Below are 18,922 nucleotides of genomic sequence, written 5' to 3'. Positions count from 1 at the left end.
CTTGAAAAATGTGAAAGCAAGCTCTGCTGGGAGGGTAAGACAATACAACCTCTTTGGAAAAGAGTTTGATAGTTGTTAGAAAAGTAAAACGCTCATCTATCATATAGTCTACCTGAAGGTGGGGGCTCAGGGAGAGCAGGGGCGAGGCGTTACAGAGGCATATGAGTCAACTTTTGGAGGTAATGAGTATGTTTGTGACCTCGATTGTGATGATGGTTCCATGGGTGTATACACACGTCAACCTTGTCAAATTGTGCACTTTAAATGTGTGCAGTTACTGTGTCAGTCACACCTCAAGAGGGTTGTTAAAAATAGCTCATAATGTATATTAGTTTCTTATTGCTGCTGCGACAAAGTACCATAAATTTAGTGGCTTAAAACGATATAAACTTCTCTTGTTGTTCTAGAGATTGGAAGTCAAAAATCAGGCTCGGTGGGCTCAAGTTCAGGTTTTGGGAGGGCTGGTGTTTTGGAGGCTCTCAGAGGAGAATCCTTTTCCTTATATTTTCAGCATCTGGTGGCCTCCTGTCTTCCCTGACTACTGTCCTTTCTTCCAAGGGCATCACTCCCACCTCTGCTTCCATCATCACATCACCTTCTCTCAGTGGTGAGACCTCCCTCTGCCTCCCTCTCTCAAGTACACCCGTGATTATATTTGGGCCCTACCCAGATAATCCAGGATAATCTCCTATCTCAAGATCCTTAAGAGGTAGGCATTTTCAGGGCCATGCTGAAACTGCCCCAAGAAGTGTACTTTTCACTCTACAGAGTGCATATTGCATAGTGTGGGGAAACGGCTTATCTCTTTCTGCTCCACACTGTGGAGTTTTATAAGTTGCCCTGGCATATGAAGAGAATAGAAGAACTGCCAGGCTGGATGCCACTCAGGGAGGCTCACTGCACAGAAATAACTGACTTTGCTACTTCTCGTGTGGACTGGCCAGGCATCCGCGGGCATTTCTAGCACATTCTCAGATGAATAAGGGCCTGAGTGGTGGTGGTGATGGGGAAGATAAGTCCTTAGGAAAAAGTTGTCATTTTGCCTACAATTTATATCCATCTATCTTTTGTTAACTCATCTATAACCATACCCCCCTTTAAAACAATCTTTGCTGGTCTGACCAATGAGGTGCTGGGAAATCAGTAGCTGGTTATCTGCAGAGAGCAGACATCAGGGCCCCATGTGGAGACACTTCTAGAGCAGCTGTGGAGATGGGGTTCTCAATCCTGCAGGAGGATGGGTAGTTGGGCATTGTTTACCCTTGACCTGTGATGAGTCTCTCAGAGTGGGGAGGGTGGGCACTATGCTGGGGGACTGGGCTAGAAAGAGACTTTGCCTCTTAAGAAGCCCCAGGGGCCTTGGGTGGAACCAGGATGGTCTGTCCACCCCTGCTCTGCGCACTGTGTGAACTCTGGCACACACCAATGGGAGGCCCCAGAATATCTCCAAACTGGGAGTTCTCCAGTGTATGCTCATCTTCAAAAGGGAGAATGTCATAAACAGATGAAAAATGTGAGACTTGAATGTCAACTGAGTATAACTAGGCTAAGTGGGGATAACTTGTGTACCTCTAGAATGCCTTTGGGGCCACAGGATGGTTCTTAGTCTGTTAAATGAGGAGAGAGAACACTACCAAGTACAAAGGGGAGAAGGTCCTATCTGTTATTGCTTGCTGCCCAGAGGCCAGGTTTCCTCCTGGGAGCCCGAGGACTCTTGCTGTGTCTCCTCTGCAAGGCCCCTCAGGTAAGAAAGATGCTGGGAACTGGGGAGTCTGTGACCTTGGGGTGGACACAGCTGAAGTTCCTCTCCTTGCCTGAAGGGGTCAGCAAAGATCCAGGAAGGGTGGAGACATCTAGACTCCCAGGAGAGAAAATGTTCCTAATTGGTCGTAGGGACCCAGGGGACAGCCCCTACGTCTCCACTGTGTGATTTCTAGCCTTGGACATCCCACAGACTTCCCCTACAGCCTGGAGATACTGGGGTGAACTCTGGAGGTGGGAGAATGGGGGTCCATGGGGGAGAGTGGAAAGGAACCTTCTTGGACACTGTCCCTCGGATAGCTGCGCCCAGCCAGAGCTAACGATCAAGCCATCAAAGCTAACAAGCCGACTTCCGCTTAAATGAAATTGTGGGTGAAGAATGGGGATGCAGGAAGCAGACTAATGGTTCAAATGTTTTCCCAGCCTTCACTTCTCAGCAAAGTGCAGCCATCTGATTCCTTGTTTATGTGCTAGGAAAATGATGACTCCTCCGAGAAGCTCTTAGCAATAATCATTTTGTTCCCGTTCCCTTGAGTCTCACTGGGTGGGGACAGCCAGGAGAAGCCAGGGCAGAGATGGGCAGTCAGTCTCGGTCTGCTGTCCAAGGAGCACCTGGCTCTCTACCCAGTGTCACCAGTTGCCACATTTTCAGTAGCTAATAATATTTCTGTTTTTAAACTACAAAAGTCTGACAAGGATACCACCTTAAAAAACAGAGGAAAAGTTACTTCATATTTGACTCCTCCAGTCTACTCCTTTTGTCAGCAGTTTGTATTATTGTTGATTGGTGAAACGCCCTCTTTCTATATGGTAGTGTGGAAAATATGTCCACAGTTATTTGATACTACTTCTTTCAAAAGGTGACCCCTGCTTCCCTTACCTTATGTGTAGGACATAGTGAATTTCCTTTTAAGCATGGAATATGGCAGAAGCGATGGTGTGTGATGTCTGAGATTAGGTTTTAAATGGTGCTAAGTCTTTCTTCTCTTTCTGCTCTCAGCCCCCTGCTCTGGGGAAGACCACTGCTACATTGTGAGGACACTAAGGTGGACCCCAGGAGCGCCCATGTAATGAGGAGTTCAGGCCTCCTGCAAAGACTTCTGACTGTGTCATAAGAAACGGCTGTAACAGACACTGGCCCTGCGCGGACACAGGCTCTCTGGTGTCAGGGGCGCTTTGTCCTCACAGTTGCCTGTTCCTGGAAATGAATAGAGACAGCGCATGTCATCACCAGGTACGTATTTCTATTGACAAAAAGCACCTAAGGGTTTATATAACAGGTTTGTAAGGCTGCACATATCATGGTTGTTGATATTTGCTGCCCAGATCACCCTTTAGGATTAGAGGATTTATTACCCCAAGAGGATTTATTCCTGCTGATAGCAGAAAGCCCTCAATATTCAAACACCTCGGGGATTTCTTTTGCTGAAGAGAGCTGCCATGCCCAAGGTCATGTCCCTTCCCAGCAGCCCACATCCAGTGATTGATGAATGAGGGGTGGGGAGCCCACCTCTCTCACCCCCACTCGAGAGGTCTGAGGGCCCGCACTTCCGCAGGTCCCCCCGCAGGACTGGCTAGGCATGCCATGGAGACAGCACTGCAGCTCTACCTCATCCTCGGCCACTCCCTGTGCCTGTGTTTCCTTTCCATAGGTCTTAGTATCAAAAACACCCCCAAATGAAGCTTCTGTGGTAGAGTCCTCTCCTGGAAACCCAAGCAGGAACAGTGGGTACTGGGAGAAGTCTAAGAAAGCAGACGGTGAGGTAGGATTTCAGAACTAGATGACTGGCCACACATCTGGCCTCACTGAGGACAGAGGGAGCTCAGCTGGACAGGCAGGGCCATCCATTAGTCACTGGTTACAAACCGTGATGACACACTGGTAGAGGGAGGGCATGAACTGTTTCAGGTTATCAGGCCTTTAGAAACATGGGGGTGATAGTAACATACTGATGATCTGGAAAAGAATGTTAAAAAGCTGAGAGTGATCAGTTATTAAAAGCTAAGTGTCAAAGCAGGACGATCTTCTTGGAGGTTGCAAAGCAACCTTGCAGCTGAGGGCAGAGAAAGCTGGGGTTCAGCAGAGAAGCTTCAGAGAAGGTGCAGCTCCCAGCGGAGGCAAGTCAGCCATGTCAAGGCCGGGACCCGCAGCAGGGAAGAATGACATGCGGAACTGGCCATCTGAGTCGATGCCCAGGAACTGTGAAGTGGGAGCGGCCCATGTACCATCATTCCCAGTCACCAACTGGGGGGGAAATTGCCCCCTCCCTACATCTCTGTGAAGTGAAAGCATCCCCAAAGAGGAGCTGCTTTTGTTTGGGAAAAAAAATAAAAATGCCACTGAACTCTAGGCTATGGTTGCCATTTGGGTACTTTGGGCTGCTCGTGACAAGGGCAGCAGGGGAAGAGTATTCATCGTCCTGATGAGACTAACTGACCACATTCATTAAGCAAGAGAGGACCGTGGTCACCAAGGAAGAAGGCCAGGTGGGAGATCTCTTGAAATGCAGATCCCTTCCTATTTGATATAGAAATTAACTTTATGGATGGATTTGCAAATGTGTGCCAACATATATGTACAAAACGTTTACATTGGAATTAACATTTTGCAATAATGAAACAAACCAGAGTAACCTAATTGGAACCTACCTCATATGTATTAGTAGGGAGTTGGTTAAGTAGGTTATGGTATCTCCATCTGCCCTTACCATGGAACACTGCGCCAATTGGCAAGAGGAAGTAGATCTCTATGTGCTCATCTCCAAATGTATTAGATATTGCCAAACACAGTACACATAATAGTCTGTGTATGCCTTTGATATAAATAAAAAAGAAATAAATATGCGTGCTGATATATGCACACACAATATTTTTACGAGTGATAGGTAAACATTTTTTTGCAGTAGTGGTTGACTTTAGGAAGTGAAATTGTCAGGTTTTTCTTTTAAAACCTGTAATATTTGATTTATAGAATCATATGCCTGTTATCACATTGCTTTCATTTATAAATAGTTAATAGCAAATGTCTGGAAAGTGGTGTTATAAATCATTTAAATTTTACCCCTTATAATTTTTATTTTAAAAATGATTGAATGCCCTTTAAGAATATTCAGAAACCAGGAAAAGAAGTAGGAATAGGTTAATATTTTGCTCCTCCTTTGGGGCTTCAAATCCTTTGTGAATTAAATTCTAAGACCTCAGACAAAGTAGCCTGGTGAGGAATTCATTTGTGTATCACCCCCCAGCAACTTCTCAATCTCCCATCCCTTTAGCCTTCACCAAGTCAGGGAGTCATCTCTTACTGGGTAGTGATAAAAGGTGTATATGTAGTGATAACACCCCTTCCCTTGGGTTACACCTGGTCAAAGGAATACCACATAACCACACAGTCTCCCAGTGTTACCATTCAGAGCTTCCCTGGGCCCTTCTGGCCAGGCATAGAGCTGCTTCTCGGCTGGTTGGGTCAGGGAAGTTTCTGGCATCAGTTGAGCTCTTTCTGTCCTGCAGATTCTTACTCCTCTGCCTAGGCCACATCAATGGTTCTGCTGACGGGGCTCAGTGAGGGCCACTCCCGCTCAGATGTTCTGGGGTGACTTTGACTGTCAATGGAACTCTGACTCCTTCTTCTTAGGAGTTTTGCTTCCGTGTACACGTATGAGGCCAAAGTGAGGAATGTTTGGATTTGTTGGATATGTAGTAGCATCCAAGGACCAAATAGTCCATTCCAGTGAGCTCATCAGGGGAGGGCTGATGTGACTCTGTTTGCCTAGAGAGTCTGAACTTAGGTCCTCATTTAGCTGAAAATTCTTTTACTACTATACAAAAGGGTGACTCATCCTATCGCTAAATTCTGGAAACCAGACTTAGGTTTTCTATGTAATTACTGGGTTTTGTCAGCACCATCAGGCATTGTCTCTGGAAATGTCATGTCTTCCCAGGAAGTGTCCGTTCCTCAGACACCGGGGAGAAGGTTAATGATAGTGCTCGCCAGTATTTTGGCTCAGACAGGAAACACAACTGGACAGTGTGGGCTGGGGAAGGAGGGAGTTCTTCTGAACCTGAACACCATGACCCTGAAGTTGACTGCTGTACCCTGGCCCTACAGTGGGACAAGGCTGTCCTCCTCTGCCCTGGGGTTCGTGTGGCCACTGGCTTCTCATCAAATCTAATTTGGAGTGCTAAGGGTGTGCCTCTAATCCAAGCCCACTGTAGGTCCCTAGTTCCTGTAGACAGAAAAAGAAATAAATAGCCTAAAATTGGGGGAAACTAGGGAGAGTCACTTGGACCTTCAGGGTTCTGCAGGAAGTTCTTCCCAATAAGAATACCTTCAGGTCCTCAAGTCTGGGAGATAATGCCTGAGACAGAGGGAAAGGAACAACCACTAAGTGCATTTATGTAAAAGGAAGATCTATGACACACAGTGATTTTGCACATGGGTAGTCCTGAGGGAGCAATTGTCAAACCTTGCATATTTCTGGGCACCCAAATTTCTGGATGAAATGGAAACATGTTTCCTCTTAGCTGACCTGGAGCTACGCTCATACTTACAACATCTGGGTTGTAGACTGCCCGTGAGGAGACCAGGAGCACTGAACTTTGCCTGGGAAGAGAAAGATGGGATGATATGTGAACTGAAGACAGTTACCTTGAGTATGACTGAGCATGGAGCTTGTGTGAAGAGGAGTGGAGAATTGTGGGAGACAGAGAGAATATTTGGGACCTAGTGGAGGTATACATTTCATTTTCAGTCTTCAATGATGTTCCTCAAATTGTATTGCCAGTGAGTCTGTTTGTTTGGATTCTGTTTTTGTAGGAAATATTTTTTTTTAAGATTGATTTATTTACGCATACAAGAGCTGGGGTACAGGCCAGAGGTGCGGGGGGTGAGAGGATTCACCAGAGGCAGAGTGGGGAACAGAACAGGCAGACTGACTGAAATACACTGCTGAAGGGAGCACTGGGCGAGTCAGGAGAGGTCTGCTGCACCATGTGGGTAACCCCCCTGGCCGGGGATTGAACTTGTGCTCCAGTGACTCTGGACAGCTTCACAGTGCTGTGCTTAACCCCTTGTGCCACCAGGGAAGCCCTGTGGGAAATATTTTGACTATAGATCACAATTAATGGTCATAGAAAAAACCAGGCTTTCCATTTCTTCTTTGGTTAGTTTTGGTAAAGTATATAATTTTGAAGAATTTGATCATTTCATTGCAGTTTCAATTTATATTTGGCATAAAGACTTCTCTTGGGTATTATTGTTCTGTTAGTGCCTTTTTATTGTCTTCGGGCCCATGAAGATGCCTTTTGTTTTTATTCCTGATATTGGCATGTTGTACCTTACCAATTTTTCACTCATTCAACCCACCATGAAATTGTCAAAATCATTAATAAAAAAAAAACTTTTGGTTTTCTTCATCCTTGTTATTATATTTTAGTTTCTTTCTTTTCCATTAATTTATATTCTCTATTATTTCCTTTCTTCTACCTTCTCTGTGTTTACTTTTTTCCCTACACATTCCAGTTTTGGTTTTTATTGATCATTAAAATTAGAATACTCTGGTAACTGGTATTATTTATAACTAGAGAGATACATGTTTTACTTCATTGTAAAGAGGGATTTAAAATATGTGTTTTAACTATGAACCAGAGACACTTTTAGGGGGGCGGGGGCGGGAGGGGAGGGATTGGGGTCAGAATGGGGGGTGCAATTGTATGGGGAATATAACAATAAAATTTATAAAAAAAAAAAAATAAATAAATAAAATATGTGTTTTAAACATAACAGTTGATCTGAGCACATTCTGTATAGTGTTCCGGGGTTTATCTGTCCTTTTCCAAATAACCTCTTCATTCTAAGCCTTTCCTAGAATTATAGCTTTCCTAGAACTATAAACTCAAATAGTCAACAGAAATGAAAAACCTGATAAAACATGAATTTGTTGTCTAAAGTAACCCCAGAGTAATCTCTACATGCTTCCCTTGGCATGCAGTATTTTTAGGTTGGCCAAACCACTTAGAGTAAATTAATAGCTGTCTTTGAATGAAGTTTGGAATACTTTCCCTTTATAAAACAATTTTTGCCAATATGACAAAAAAAGCCTTATACTATGAACTTAAGGAATCGGCTCATTGTAGTCTTAAAGGTTTTGAACATTTTGGGTTTAATTAGCTGTTATTATTCCAACTACTTAAGGCAAATATTTAGCTTATTAATTTTATTTTATAAAGTAAGCATTTAAGACTGTAAATCTCCTTCTAAATAACTGCCTTAATAGTCTTTCTGTACAAGGGAAGTTTCTTTGGGCTTATGGGGTGAAGAAGGTGTCAAAACCTGTTCAGATTTGGTCAACCAAGAATTTGGGTGTGGAAGCAAGGAGACAGGAATTGAGCATAAATTACTGACAATTTTGAGAAGTTTTGCCTAAAAGAGAAGGAGGAAAAGGATTAGTTCCAGAATGGCAGAGCTCATAGATGCTCTCACCAGTAAAATAACAATATACATGTTTTTATTATAATTCAGTTCTAGATATTGCTCAACACAGAATTTACAATATGAAATCTTTGAACTAACTGGAGGGGTTTTTAAATCTAGAATAAAATCCTAACATACACTCATTGATTCATTAAACATTTATTCATTGAGACCCTCTAGGATAATGAACACCAACTTCACAGGTTTATTGTGAAAGGGCCAAATAAGTGAAGCTGTGAAAGTGTTTTGGAAGCTACAAAAATACAAGTTGTTCCATGGCTTCTTAAGGGTTAATGTGTGTTTCATCATTATATCCCTTTTAGTTCTCTCACCACAAATCTTTGGATGCATCTCACCCCATGCTTGCACTGTCTGGTTCTGGCGGCTTCTCATTCCTTAACCTCATCTTCTGAAATATCTTTGTTTTCAGCGCATTAAGGGAGTCCTTTCTCAGCCTCCATGGTGGATTTGTTGCCTAGCCCATGTGACCCAGTGGCTCCCTGCGCTTATTCCCCTTCTCACACTATCTCACGCACTCACTAGTAGGTGTGGATGAATAAAGGAATGGGGAGAGATCTGACTGCAATGAAATGATTTCTTAGGGGCCTCACTAGACCCAGGGGCCACCCTCCTGGGTCCTGCTCTTCCCCTATGCTGTCCATAGTGTTGGCTCAGCCCTGACCTCTCACTATTTACTTCCAAGGAGCCTCTGGATTTTGAGGTGCTCAGGCTGTCCACGGCCCCAGGCTTTGTGTCTCTGGATATTCTGGATTCTGACCCTCTGCATAAATCTCCACAGATCTGTAGCTATGAACTTATTTACATAAAACAGGTTTTATTTAAGCACTTAAACTTCAGCAAATCTTAGACAAATATCAAAGCAGAACAGGCTTTTGAAGCAAACTATTCATTATACATTCATAATCTTTTTTTTTTCCCTTAGAAATTCAGCTCATTGCAATTCCTACTCATTCACTATGTCTCCTCACCTTCTTGTGGCCAAGGGGTCACGCTAAAGTATAGGGTGTCCTCCTACCTCACTGTCTATCAGTGTCAGTCCAGGCAGTTCGTGATCAAATCCCTGGGGTCTTCTTGTCCAAAGATAGAGCCACTGTCTCCTTTCCCCAAACTGCTTCTTAGTCTTTTTGGCAAAGGAGAATCTTCAAGGGAGGCAAAAACGATTTCTTTCAGTTTCTTGGGTCCCACCCCATCATCCTTTATTTTATATAAAAAGGCAGAGAACCTAGGCGTACACTAGCTTCTTCATTCTTTCAACAAACATCTAACGGGAACCCACTATGTGCTGGGCACTCAGACTACGAAGATACCTTCTCAGAGTTTTAGTGAATGATGTGAACTCAAAGATTTTTGACTGAGCTTGAAGAAAAGAAATGATTATGATACATTGGGGTAGGAACAAAATATGATTAACAGTTTTCTGGCAACAAGAGAAGGAAGTGCACCCAAGCCAACCTTGAGGTCTGGTCGCTAGAGAAAACATCCTGGGGGAAATGATCCTTAAATTGACTCAGAAAAAGAGTTCTCTTTCATTGTTTTCAGAGTTTAAAGATGCGTGCTGAAAAAAATACACTATAAATACACATTTTTCCTTATTTTGGAAAAATTTAAAAGGTCAGGGAAAAGTTGTGACAGACCTTGAAAGGGAGCCGACTTTGAAATGGACTGGGTGTCTTTAATGGAAAACTCAGCCTCACATCTTCTTCTAGGTAATGTGATTCTTTGGGGTCTCTGTGACTTTTTATGACTTTTTTTTTTACATTTTTATTTTATGTATTTTTTTACATCATTTTTCACTTTTGTACAATGTATGCATAATTTTCATCTTGGTTATAGTCCCCATACAATACAATTCCCAGCCCTCCCCTTTGTTTTGATCTTACTCCCTTCTCCCTCCCCCATGGAGTGTCTCTGGTTTATAGTTGCTTGTTGATTTTGAACTACAAGGGATCATGCTCAGCAAAATAAGCCAGAAAGAAAAAGAAAAATACCGGATGGTCTCACTCATAGCAGGAATTTAAAAAACCTAAATAAGGGACCAGGAAAAAGACTAATTATAATAAAACTTTTTATAACTTTTAATAACAGTTTATAACTCTTCAAGTTGTGGATAACCAATAGTAATGTAAATTATGTTGATCCTAGGTGCTGACACATTTTATCTGAAGGGGAAAAATTTCCCTTCCCCACTCGCATCTATTTTAGTCTTCCTTATGGCCTACATATTGTGATTCTTCGAATTAACTTTCATTATAATCTCTTAGTGGTTCCTTTCTTTAGTCAATGAGTTAAATAAAACTTTTGGCATTTGTTCACTTTACATTTATATGAGAGTCATGATTTTACATCTTAAGACATTATCTTTCAACAGAGTAAAAATTTGAAGTCTCACTAATTTAACTACTTTATTTCAAGCCATTCTCCTTGTCACCTTTGCATATATCTATTCTCATTTAGTATCCATGTATGCAATTTCGCATGAATGGAATCAGAGTACACTGCTTCTTTCCTCTCTCTCTCTCTCTTTCTCTCTCTCTTCCTAAACTGATTCTTAAAAGGGTGAATGGAGGGAGGAGATTGGAGATATGGGAGGGTACCTCAAGCAAGGAAGGATGCATGAGCAGAGAGGCTTGGGAGAAAGAACCAGCACAAAGTGGGAAACAATACAGAGAGCTCGGTCTTCTGGGACATCAGGTGTGAGGTGGAGAGCAATAGGGGATGAGGCTAGAGAATTGGCCAAGGACTAGATGATGGTGGATATTGAATACCCAAAGAGCCTGGGCTCTATTTAGAGGGCTGTAGCTGTGGGAGGGGTGTATTCAGAGCTTCCATGCCCTCACTGGGAGCGCCACCCGCCAGCACCTCCCTAAATCCTCTTGGTAGTGATTTCTACTTGAGGTTTCATTCATTATGTAGGAAGGATCCGTAATATCACCAGCCCTCGGCGTTTGACCTCTATGGCTGCTCTCCCCTCCCCAGAGATGGGGGTTGGGCTTGAAACTCTTGTCCTCTAATCATTAGTCTTTCTGGTGCCCAGTCCCATAAGGTCCCCTGTGGGCTCGGTCTCCCCAAAAGCGTCAGTTAGGCTTTTTCTCAATATGCCCAGGGTAGGCTCCTTCCAGTAAGTGTCACCTCGATATCGCAATTGTCTTAATTCTTCCCCTCCCCCCTTCACCTCAGACATTCTAACCAGTCCGCTCAGAAAAGCACATAAACTTCCAAATCACAAAATACGATTTAAAATGCCTGTTCCCCAGAAGCCATAAAGGAACAGATTGATAAATTTGACTGTGTAAAAATTTAAAACTTCTGTTTGGCAAAAGACGAGACAGACTGTGAAAATGTAATTGCAGAACATATGATAAAATGGCTAATTGCCTTAATTTGCAAAATAACCCTCATGCAAATGAGTGAGAGAAAGTAAAACAACTCAGAAGAAAACAGTCAAGTTATAAGAACAGACAGTTCAGAGGAAAAATATAAATGGCCTGTAAAATTGTGGAAAAATACTCAGGCTCACTCATTTAAAAACACAAAGATCAGGGCCTCCCTGGTGGCTCAGCGGTTGAGCACTGGGCTGCAAAGCTGCCCGCAGCCTCTGCAGCACCGGTTCGATCCCCGGCCACTGGCGAGGGTCCCACATGGCGCACAGACCTCTCCTGCCACCCGCTGCTCCCCTCAGGAGTGTACTTCGGTCCTTCTGCCTGCTCTGCTCCCCGCTCTGGCTCTGGTGAATTCTCTCGCCCTCCCGTGCTTCTGACTGTACTCAGTGCTTGTATGAATAAATAAATAAATCTTTAAAAAAAAAAACACAGAGATCAAAATATCAATAAAATTAAGTTTCATAATACCTAGAGCTGGCAAAAGTATGGCAAAGTAGAAACTTTCAGATGTGGACATGGTGGGGTATTGACTCAGTGTGAAAAGTATCTCCCAGTTGCCAACAAAGAAATTATTCTAAGTGCAGGTTTCTGGGGTGCCTCTTTGATGATTATGAAGCCTGAAGATTACGTACCTTTCTCTTTTCTATACTTTATTTGGTTAAGGGTGTAATCTGATACTATAAATTAATGTTTCATCCTGTGTTGCAGTGCTCTCAATTCAGATCTTTTCTAGAATGGGGCCCCGGATGTGTGGACAATTTTCATTAAGACCCCCCATTCTTCACTCCTCTGCTCTTAGCAAAGAACACACAGGGGGAGAGCTCTGTCTACAAGACCAAAGCAAAGATACACTGACACAAAGTAGCCAGTACTGAAACTAGTTTTTCCAAGTATTTAAATGCCAGCAATTCTTTTCAGTGATTCTCAGCACTCTTCTATAGTTTGTGTTATTAGCTGGGGGCTAGGGGGCAGAGTCTCCTTGGAATAGATGAAGCTGAAGTATTTAATGCCACTGTTTTCTTAGACTGTTTTCCAAGACTACAAATGTTTGAAGATATATTGGATAAGGGCCATGAATAACAATTTCATGTGATTTCTTCAGAGTCAACATGAGTTCATCAGAAAGGTAGTTAATTTTGTTTATCAAGTTGCATCATAAAATCCATAATCGAGTGTCACGGTCATAACCTATCTGAAGTGCCTGGCATCATGCTCTCTTCCATTTACTAGCCCACTCTCTGAATGGTAGCCATTCTTCCTCTGGAGTAGAGGCCAGGTGACCTCACTTAGAAACCCCATCTTTCTTAATTGCAGTTGAGAAGTGCAACAATTTGTCCTTCAGTAGGTGTCCTGAAGGCCTCAAAAAACTTCACTCTTGTGCGAAGCCGGGAATCAATCTCGTGCCAGGGTGATACTCTTGTGCGGATCGCCAACCTTTTGGCTCATCAAGTATGCTGTAGAAACTGCATATTAAAGGAACTCAGCCTTCTCTTTCCAGCAGATTCCTCTACTCCTGCTAATATGGTGGAGCAAAATCCTAGGTAATGTGTGGGAGCTGAAAGAAGTGTGTTGAAAGAGGTTCTGTTTAACTACTCCAGGGGCATCTTAGGGTTCTGTAGCATTCAGTGCATGAGGGGGGAGGGGACGGGAAGCCCTCTGCTTCCAGAACCTGAGCATAAGCCTAGTTCATCTAAATATAATTTTTTCTCTTATATTAATAACTCTCAGAGTGCTACAATGTAATATACTGCTGAACCCTGACTTAAAACTGGCAATTAAAGGTGAAGTTTTCAACAGAATGGCAAAATCTAGTCACAGCCTTCAGGCTCAACCCTGCTCTGTCCAGCTGTGAAGTTTGGTGATCCCCACCCCATCCCCAGGTAGTAGCCTTTGGGAAGTTCATGATTCTGCACCTCTAGGCTCCAGGGGCCTGCTCATCTCCCACAATGTCGGGGGTCAGCAAAGATCTTCTAATAGAAGAAAGAATTGGGAGGTAAAAAAAGGCCATATATTTAGTTTAAATCTCTGATAATTCAATTTAACAAATATTTACTAAGTGATTATGAATTTCCACACAGTGCCCTAGGCCTAAAAAGTGTAAATGTCATTGATCAACAAGTACTATGGGAGATCTAAAGGAGAGAGGTAGGAAGAGGTAGGAGGGAAGGAGGCCAGGCAAGAAGCCACATCAAGCAACACCCCAGAGAAAACAGCTCTGGTTCAACCAGCATTTGGGGAGCAGCCTCCGTTGAAGGGTGGAGGTGAATAGGATGTGTGCCCATTGGGAATCAAGACCCTTCTCTTTCCTTCTCAGGACTCTTTCCTTCTCAGTCCCATTTTACGACCATGGATGCCTCTTGCGGGATGCCAATACAAGCTGAGATGCTTCTCAGAGATTTTTGTCTGTGAACTCAGCCTGCACTAAGGGATGCTTGCTCATGGGGTCGGGTGCTTTTCAGAACACTTGGAGATTTAGGGAGATTTAAGAATAGTTTTATCCTACAAATCAAGTGTGAACTAGGAGCTCAAAAAAAAATGTGTGGATTGAATTAAGCTTTTGATAATACTCATGTGTTTTATGCTTATGAGTTTCTGGCTATAGTAGAATCAATATCTTTCAGGTGGGAAGGGTGATGTTAGTACATGTTATTAATCCAATAATCAAAGGCATTTAAAGAAGGAACTGGGGATGTTTAACAGGGAAAAGAGCAGATAAAAGAGGGTGGGTGGGGATGAGAAAGCTGTGTTATCATTTGAAGGGCAGTCATAGGGAAAAAAGAATTGACTTAGTCAATAGGACCCCTTGGATCACTGTAAAGTCAATGGGAAAGAGCTGTAGGGAGACCTTTTTATTTTTCTCTTATTTTTATTTTTTAAAAAATAAATTTTTAAATTTTTCTCTTTATTTTTCTCTTTTTGTACAACTTAAGAAGGTAATTTGAAATGCACAGAGCTATCCCTAGATGAAATATACAGCCACGATGAAACAGTAAATTCCCCAACACTAGGGTTCTTTAGACAGACGGTGGAATATCATTTTTCAGAGATTCTGAGGAACGAATGCAAGCACCAATGGTGATTAAAATAAAATATATTTTCAACTCTAACATATTGTTACTCTTGTCCTTAATGAAAATAAAGGTGAACTTGTAGGAAAACCAAGAGAACTTTCAACTGTCAGGGTCAGAGCAAAAGTCAGATGACTGAATGCTTTGGGATGGAGACTGATCACTGCTTCTAAACCAAGCCATATTAAAATAGCATGAACTCCCAAACATGTAACCAGCCCTACCAATGACAACATTGTTGTGCTGAAAGCAAAGTTTGTGCTTCAGTTGAATTTAGGTACAATGGCAATTTACTTACCCCGGTCTTTGAAGAACAAATTGTTCTTATAATTAAATTGGCCAATGTCCAAAGGAAAATATTTCCATACTGTGATGTTACTTTTAAGCTTCAACAGGATACAGTATAGTGTGCGGAAGCCCTCACAGGTGTGTGCAACTTTGCAGGCCAGAGAGACTGGTACCCTGGACTGTACTGAGTACGAATGAAGATAAATAGAAATTTAGAAAATTTGAGAAGTCAGAAGAAGATATAATACCAGTCGACAGGGTGAAACTTAGCACTCGGTAGAGAGTCAAGTCCCAGCTCTAAACTAAGTTCAGTCTAAACTAAGTTCAGTCCCCACATGAGTCTCTTAGGCAATTATCTCCAGAGAAACAACTAGATCATATGGTAGCTATATGCTTAGTTTTCTAAGGCTGGGTAATGGAATCACACAGGCTTGATTATTATAGTTTTCAAATGTCCTAAAATTAGAAAATATTTGTTTTCAAACTTTTTTTTTTTTAAAGTTGTTTTGACAAGTCTCAGTCATTTGTGTTTCCATATAAACTTTAGAAATCAGTTTGTCAGGGGGCCTCCCCGGTGGTGCAGCAGTTGAATCTCTGCAGCGCTGGTTCCATCCCTGGCCGCCGGCGAGGGTCCCACAAGGCGTGCAGACCTCTACTGCCACGCCCGCTGCTCCCCTCAGCAGTATATTTCGGTCCATCTGCCTGTTCTGTTCCCCGCTCTGGCTCTGGTAAATTCTCTCACCCTCCCGCGCTTCTGACTGTACCCAGTGCTTGTATAAATAAATAAATAAATCTTAAAAAAAAAAAAAAAAGAAATCAGTTTGTCAGGTCCTAGAAAAAAAATCCAGTAGACTTTTGATTTGGATTATATTGAATTTATAAAGCAATTCAGAAAGAATTGATATCCTAACAACAGTATTCTTCCAACCCATGAACAGACCTATCTCTCAATTCATTTAGATCTTTAATTTCCTTCAAGAGTTTTGTCGTTTTCAATGTACAGGTATTTTACATCTTTTGTGGGGTTTTAAATCTCTGGTTGTAATTGTGGCTTTATCCATTTCTCACAGTTCTGTTAGTTTTTGCTTAATGTATTTGGAAACACTGTTATGAGACTACAGTGAAATTTTAGGATATCATCTTAATGAGTTGACACCTTTATCATTGTGAAATGACCTTTACTCTTGGTAATATTTATTACTTTGAAATCTACTGTGTTTGATATTAATTAGTTCCAACTCTCTTTTGATTAGATAGCTTGAGGTATCTTTCTCCATCCATCTCCTTTCAACTTATTTGTATTTTTATATTTAAGACACATTTCCATAAACAGCACATAATTGGAGAGTACCTTTTAACATCCAATGTAATGGTCCTCAACTACTATATTGGGATGTTTACACCATTTACATTTGAAATAGTGCTGTTGGTTAGATAATAATATTAAAATGAATATTTAAAATATTTAAATGGATTATGAGCTGTGGATTTGACAATAATATTGATTCAATGTTAATATTTCCTTCCTATTCATAGGTTATTTGTCATCTCTCCAGCTGAGGGATATTTAAAGGGGACTGAGCCTTTGTGTTCATCAGCTCTTACAGCGTTAGGCCTTAACATTCCTGTTTCTAGATTTCACGGCATGAACTTCTATTTTCATTTTTCCTTATAACGTTAACCATGCCCATATCAAAAGAATTTCCTTGCACATTGAAGTTTCTTACCTATTTTGTGCATTTTATGGATTATACTTAATTGGACTGTTTCACTGTGATGATGAGAGACCCCATAACTTCCTCAGTGAGGCATTGTCAAATCAAGACTGAAGGCTTGAGCCTCTCTGAGAAAGGTTTGGAGAGTTAATTCTCTGTGGCGTATAAATTCATATCAAATGGCTCTTCTCTGAATTGAGTATGTTTCCTATAGCCTTATCTTTTTTTTTTTAAAGGTGAGGAGATATTTATTTATTAAGATTTATTTATTTATTTATACAAACACTGGGTACAGTCAGAAGAGCGGAAGGGTGAGAGAATTCACTAGAAGGGGGGGGCAGAGCAGGCAGAAGGACTGAAGTACACTGCTGAGGGGAGCAGCAGGCAGCAGGAGAGGTCTGCGCGCCGTGTGGGACCCTCCTCCAGTGGCCGGGGAGCAGCTGGGGATCGAACCAGCGCTGCAGAGGCTGCGGGCAGCTTCGCAACCCAGCACTCAACCGCTGCGCCACCGGGGAGGCCCCCTATAGCCTTATCTTTAAGCTAGGATGAAGATGTGGAGAAAATGGGAAAAGCGCTGATGCGGGGGAGGTGATGATAAGGTATAAAGGACGGTGTGTGCAGGCTGGCGGAGTTGTGACAAGGATGCGCGGGCAACTGATATTAGAGGGACAAGGTGCCAAGTCTGGTGAGGGAAATGATGTCATGTAGATATTATTAAAAAGGAATGTTGGGGCCTGCAGGATCATTCTCATTATTTGCTTAAGGTCGATTAACACAACTATTAGCGATATCTGGGGCATAGGAAGGAGCAAAGAACATGTGGTCTGCTAGCAGTTCTAATAATCTCTCCTAAATCTTTCACTTGACGATTATATGTTGTCATTTGATGACCTAGATTCAAAAAATCTAGGTAAATAATGACTCATCTAAGAAGCTAATAACAATGATCAGTTAGCATCTGCTTCCATGTATTTAGTAGAGTGAAGATAGGCAGGAGAAAACGGTGCACAGATCTCATTCAAGTGTTGCCAATAATGCCAAACAGAGGCTGCAGATCTGGAATTACCCATGGCATTTAGTTGTCATATTCTTAAATCATGTAGAAAATAAAAAGGGCAGTTACAATAATACCAAATCTTATCATTGCCCATCTAATTGCCTTTCTTGATCTTTATTTCTTCACATGGCTTTGAGTTACTGCCTTGTGTCCTTTCATTTCACCTTGCACAACTCTCTTGAGCACTTCCTGCAAAGTAGGTCTCTGAAGAAGTCACACACACCCTCTGCTTTTGTTTATCTAGAAAGTTTTCATTTCCCCTCACTTTGGAATGGCAGTTTTACCAGATGTAGGATTTTTGGTTGACTTTTTCTTTTCTGTTTTAGCACTTTGAATATCATGACCCCACTGGCTTCTGGTCTCCAAAGTTTCTGGTAAGAAATCTGCTGATAACTTGTTGAAGATCCCAGGTATGTGGTGATTCGCTTCTCTCTTGTTTTCAAAAGTCTTTGTCTTTTGAAAAGTTTGATTATAATGTGTCCATGGGCATCGTCCTTGTCCCTTTCTCCTTTCTCCACTCCACTTGCAAGAGGCCTGGAGCTCCCTTCCCAGTATCACTCTCCTGGATGGCTGCGAGGTAGAGCCTGCCAATTAAACACTCACAGGACACCTGGAAAGCAGGAGTGGTCCTGTGTCAGCTGTGAACAGGTGCTTGGACATAAGACAGATGATTTATATCACCTCTTTCAAATCGCCTGCTTCGGGGTATAGACAGCTTTGGTTAATGCCGGCAGCTTCCATGGGATTAAGCCCTTCTTGATTTCATGAACCAGCAACAGGATTCCCCAACCTTTCCAGTCACTGTGTATGCTTCTAAGTCCTTTCTCCATGGAATACAAAAGTGTGTCCCCCTCACTGAGAGCCATTCTGATAGAACACTGCTCCAGACCCCAAAACCCCCTCCTGTGATGAGGTGACAGTGGTGGTTGGGGGCAACTCTTATTCCCAGCAGAAACATAGCAGACAGACAGCTTTTGGATCATTCCCCCAGCTCTGTGACCAGAGGTCCTTGCTGTGTAATAACATTCACTCAGGACGGAGCGAGACAAATCAGGTCGGTTCTAGTTGCCTCAACTCTCATGGTCCTCTTCCATTTGCTGGGACTCAGCAGGACAGGCACTTTGGGGGCTGGTTGGCTAATGCGAGGTCTGACGTGTGAATGA

Source organism: Talpa europaea (genome assembly GCF_964194135.1).
Source record: "Talpa europaea genome assembly, chromosome: 8".
Classification (NCBI taxonomy): Eukaryota; Metazoa; Chordata; class Mammalia; order Eulipotyphla; family Talpidae; genus Talpa; species Talpa europaea.
The sequence above is the reverse complement of the archived record's forward strand: the minus strand, read 5'-3'. Positions refer to the sequence as shown.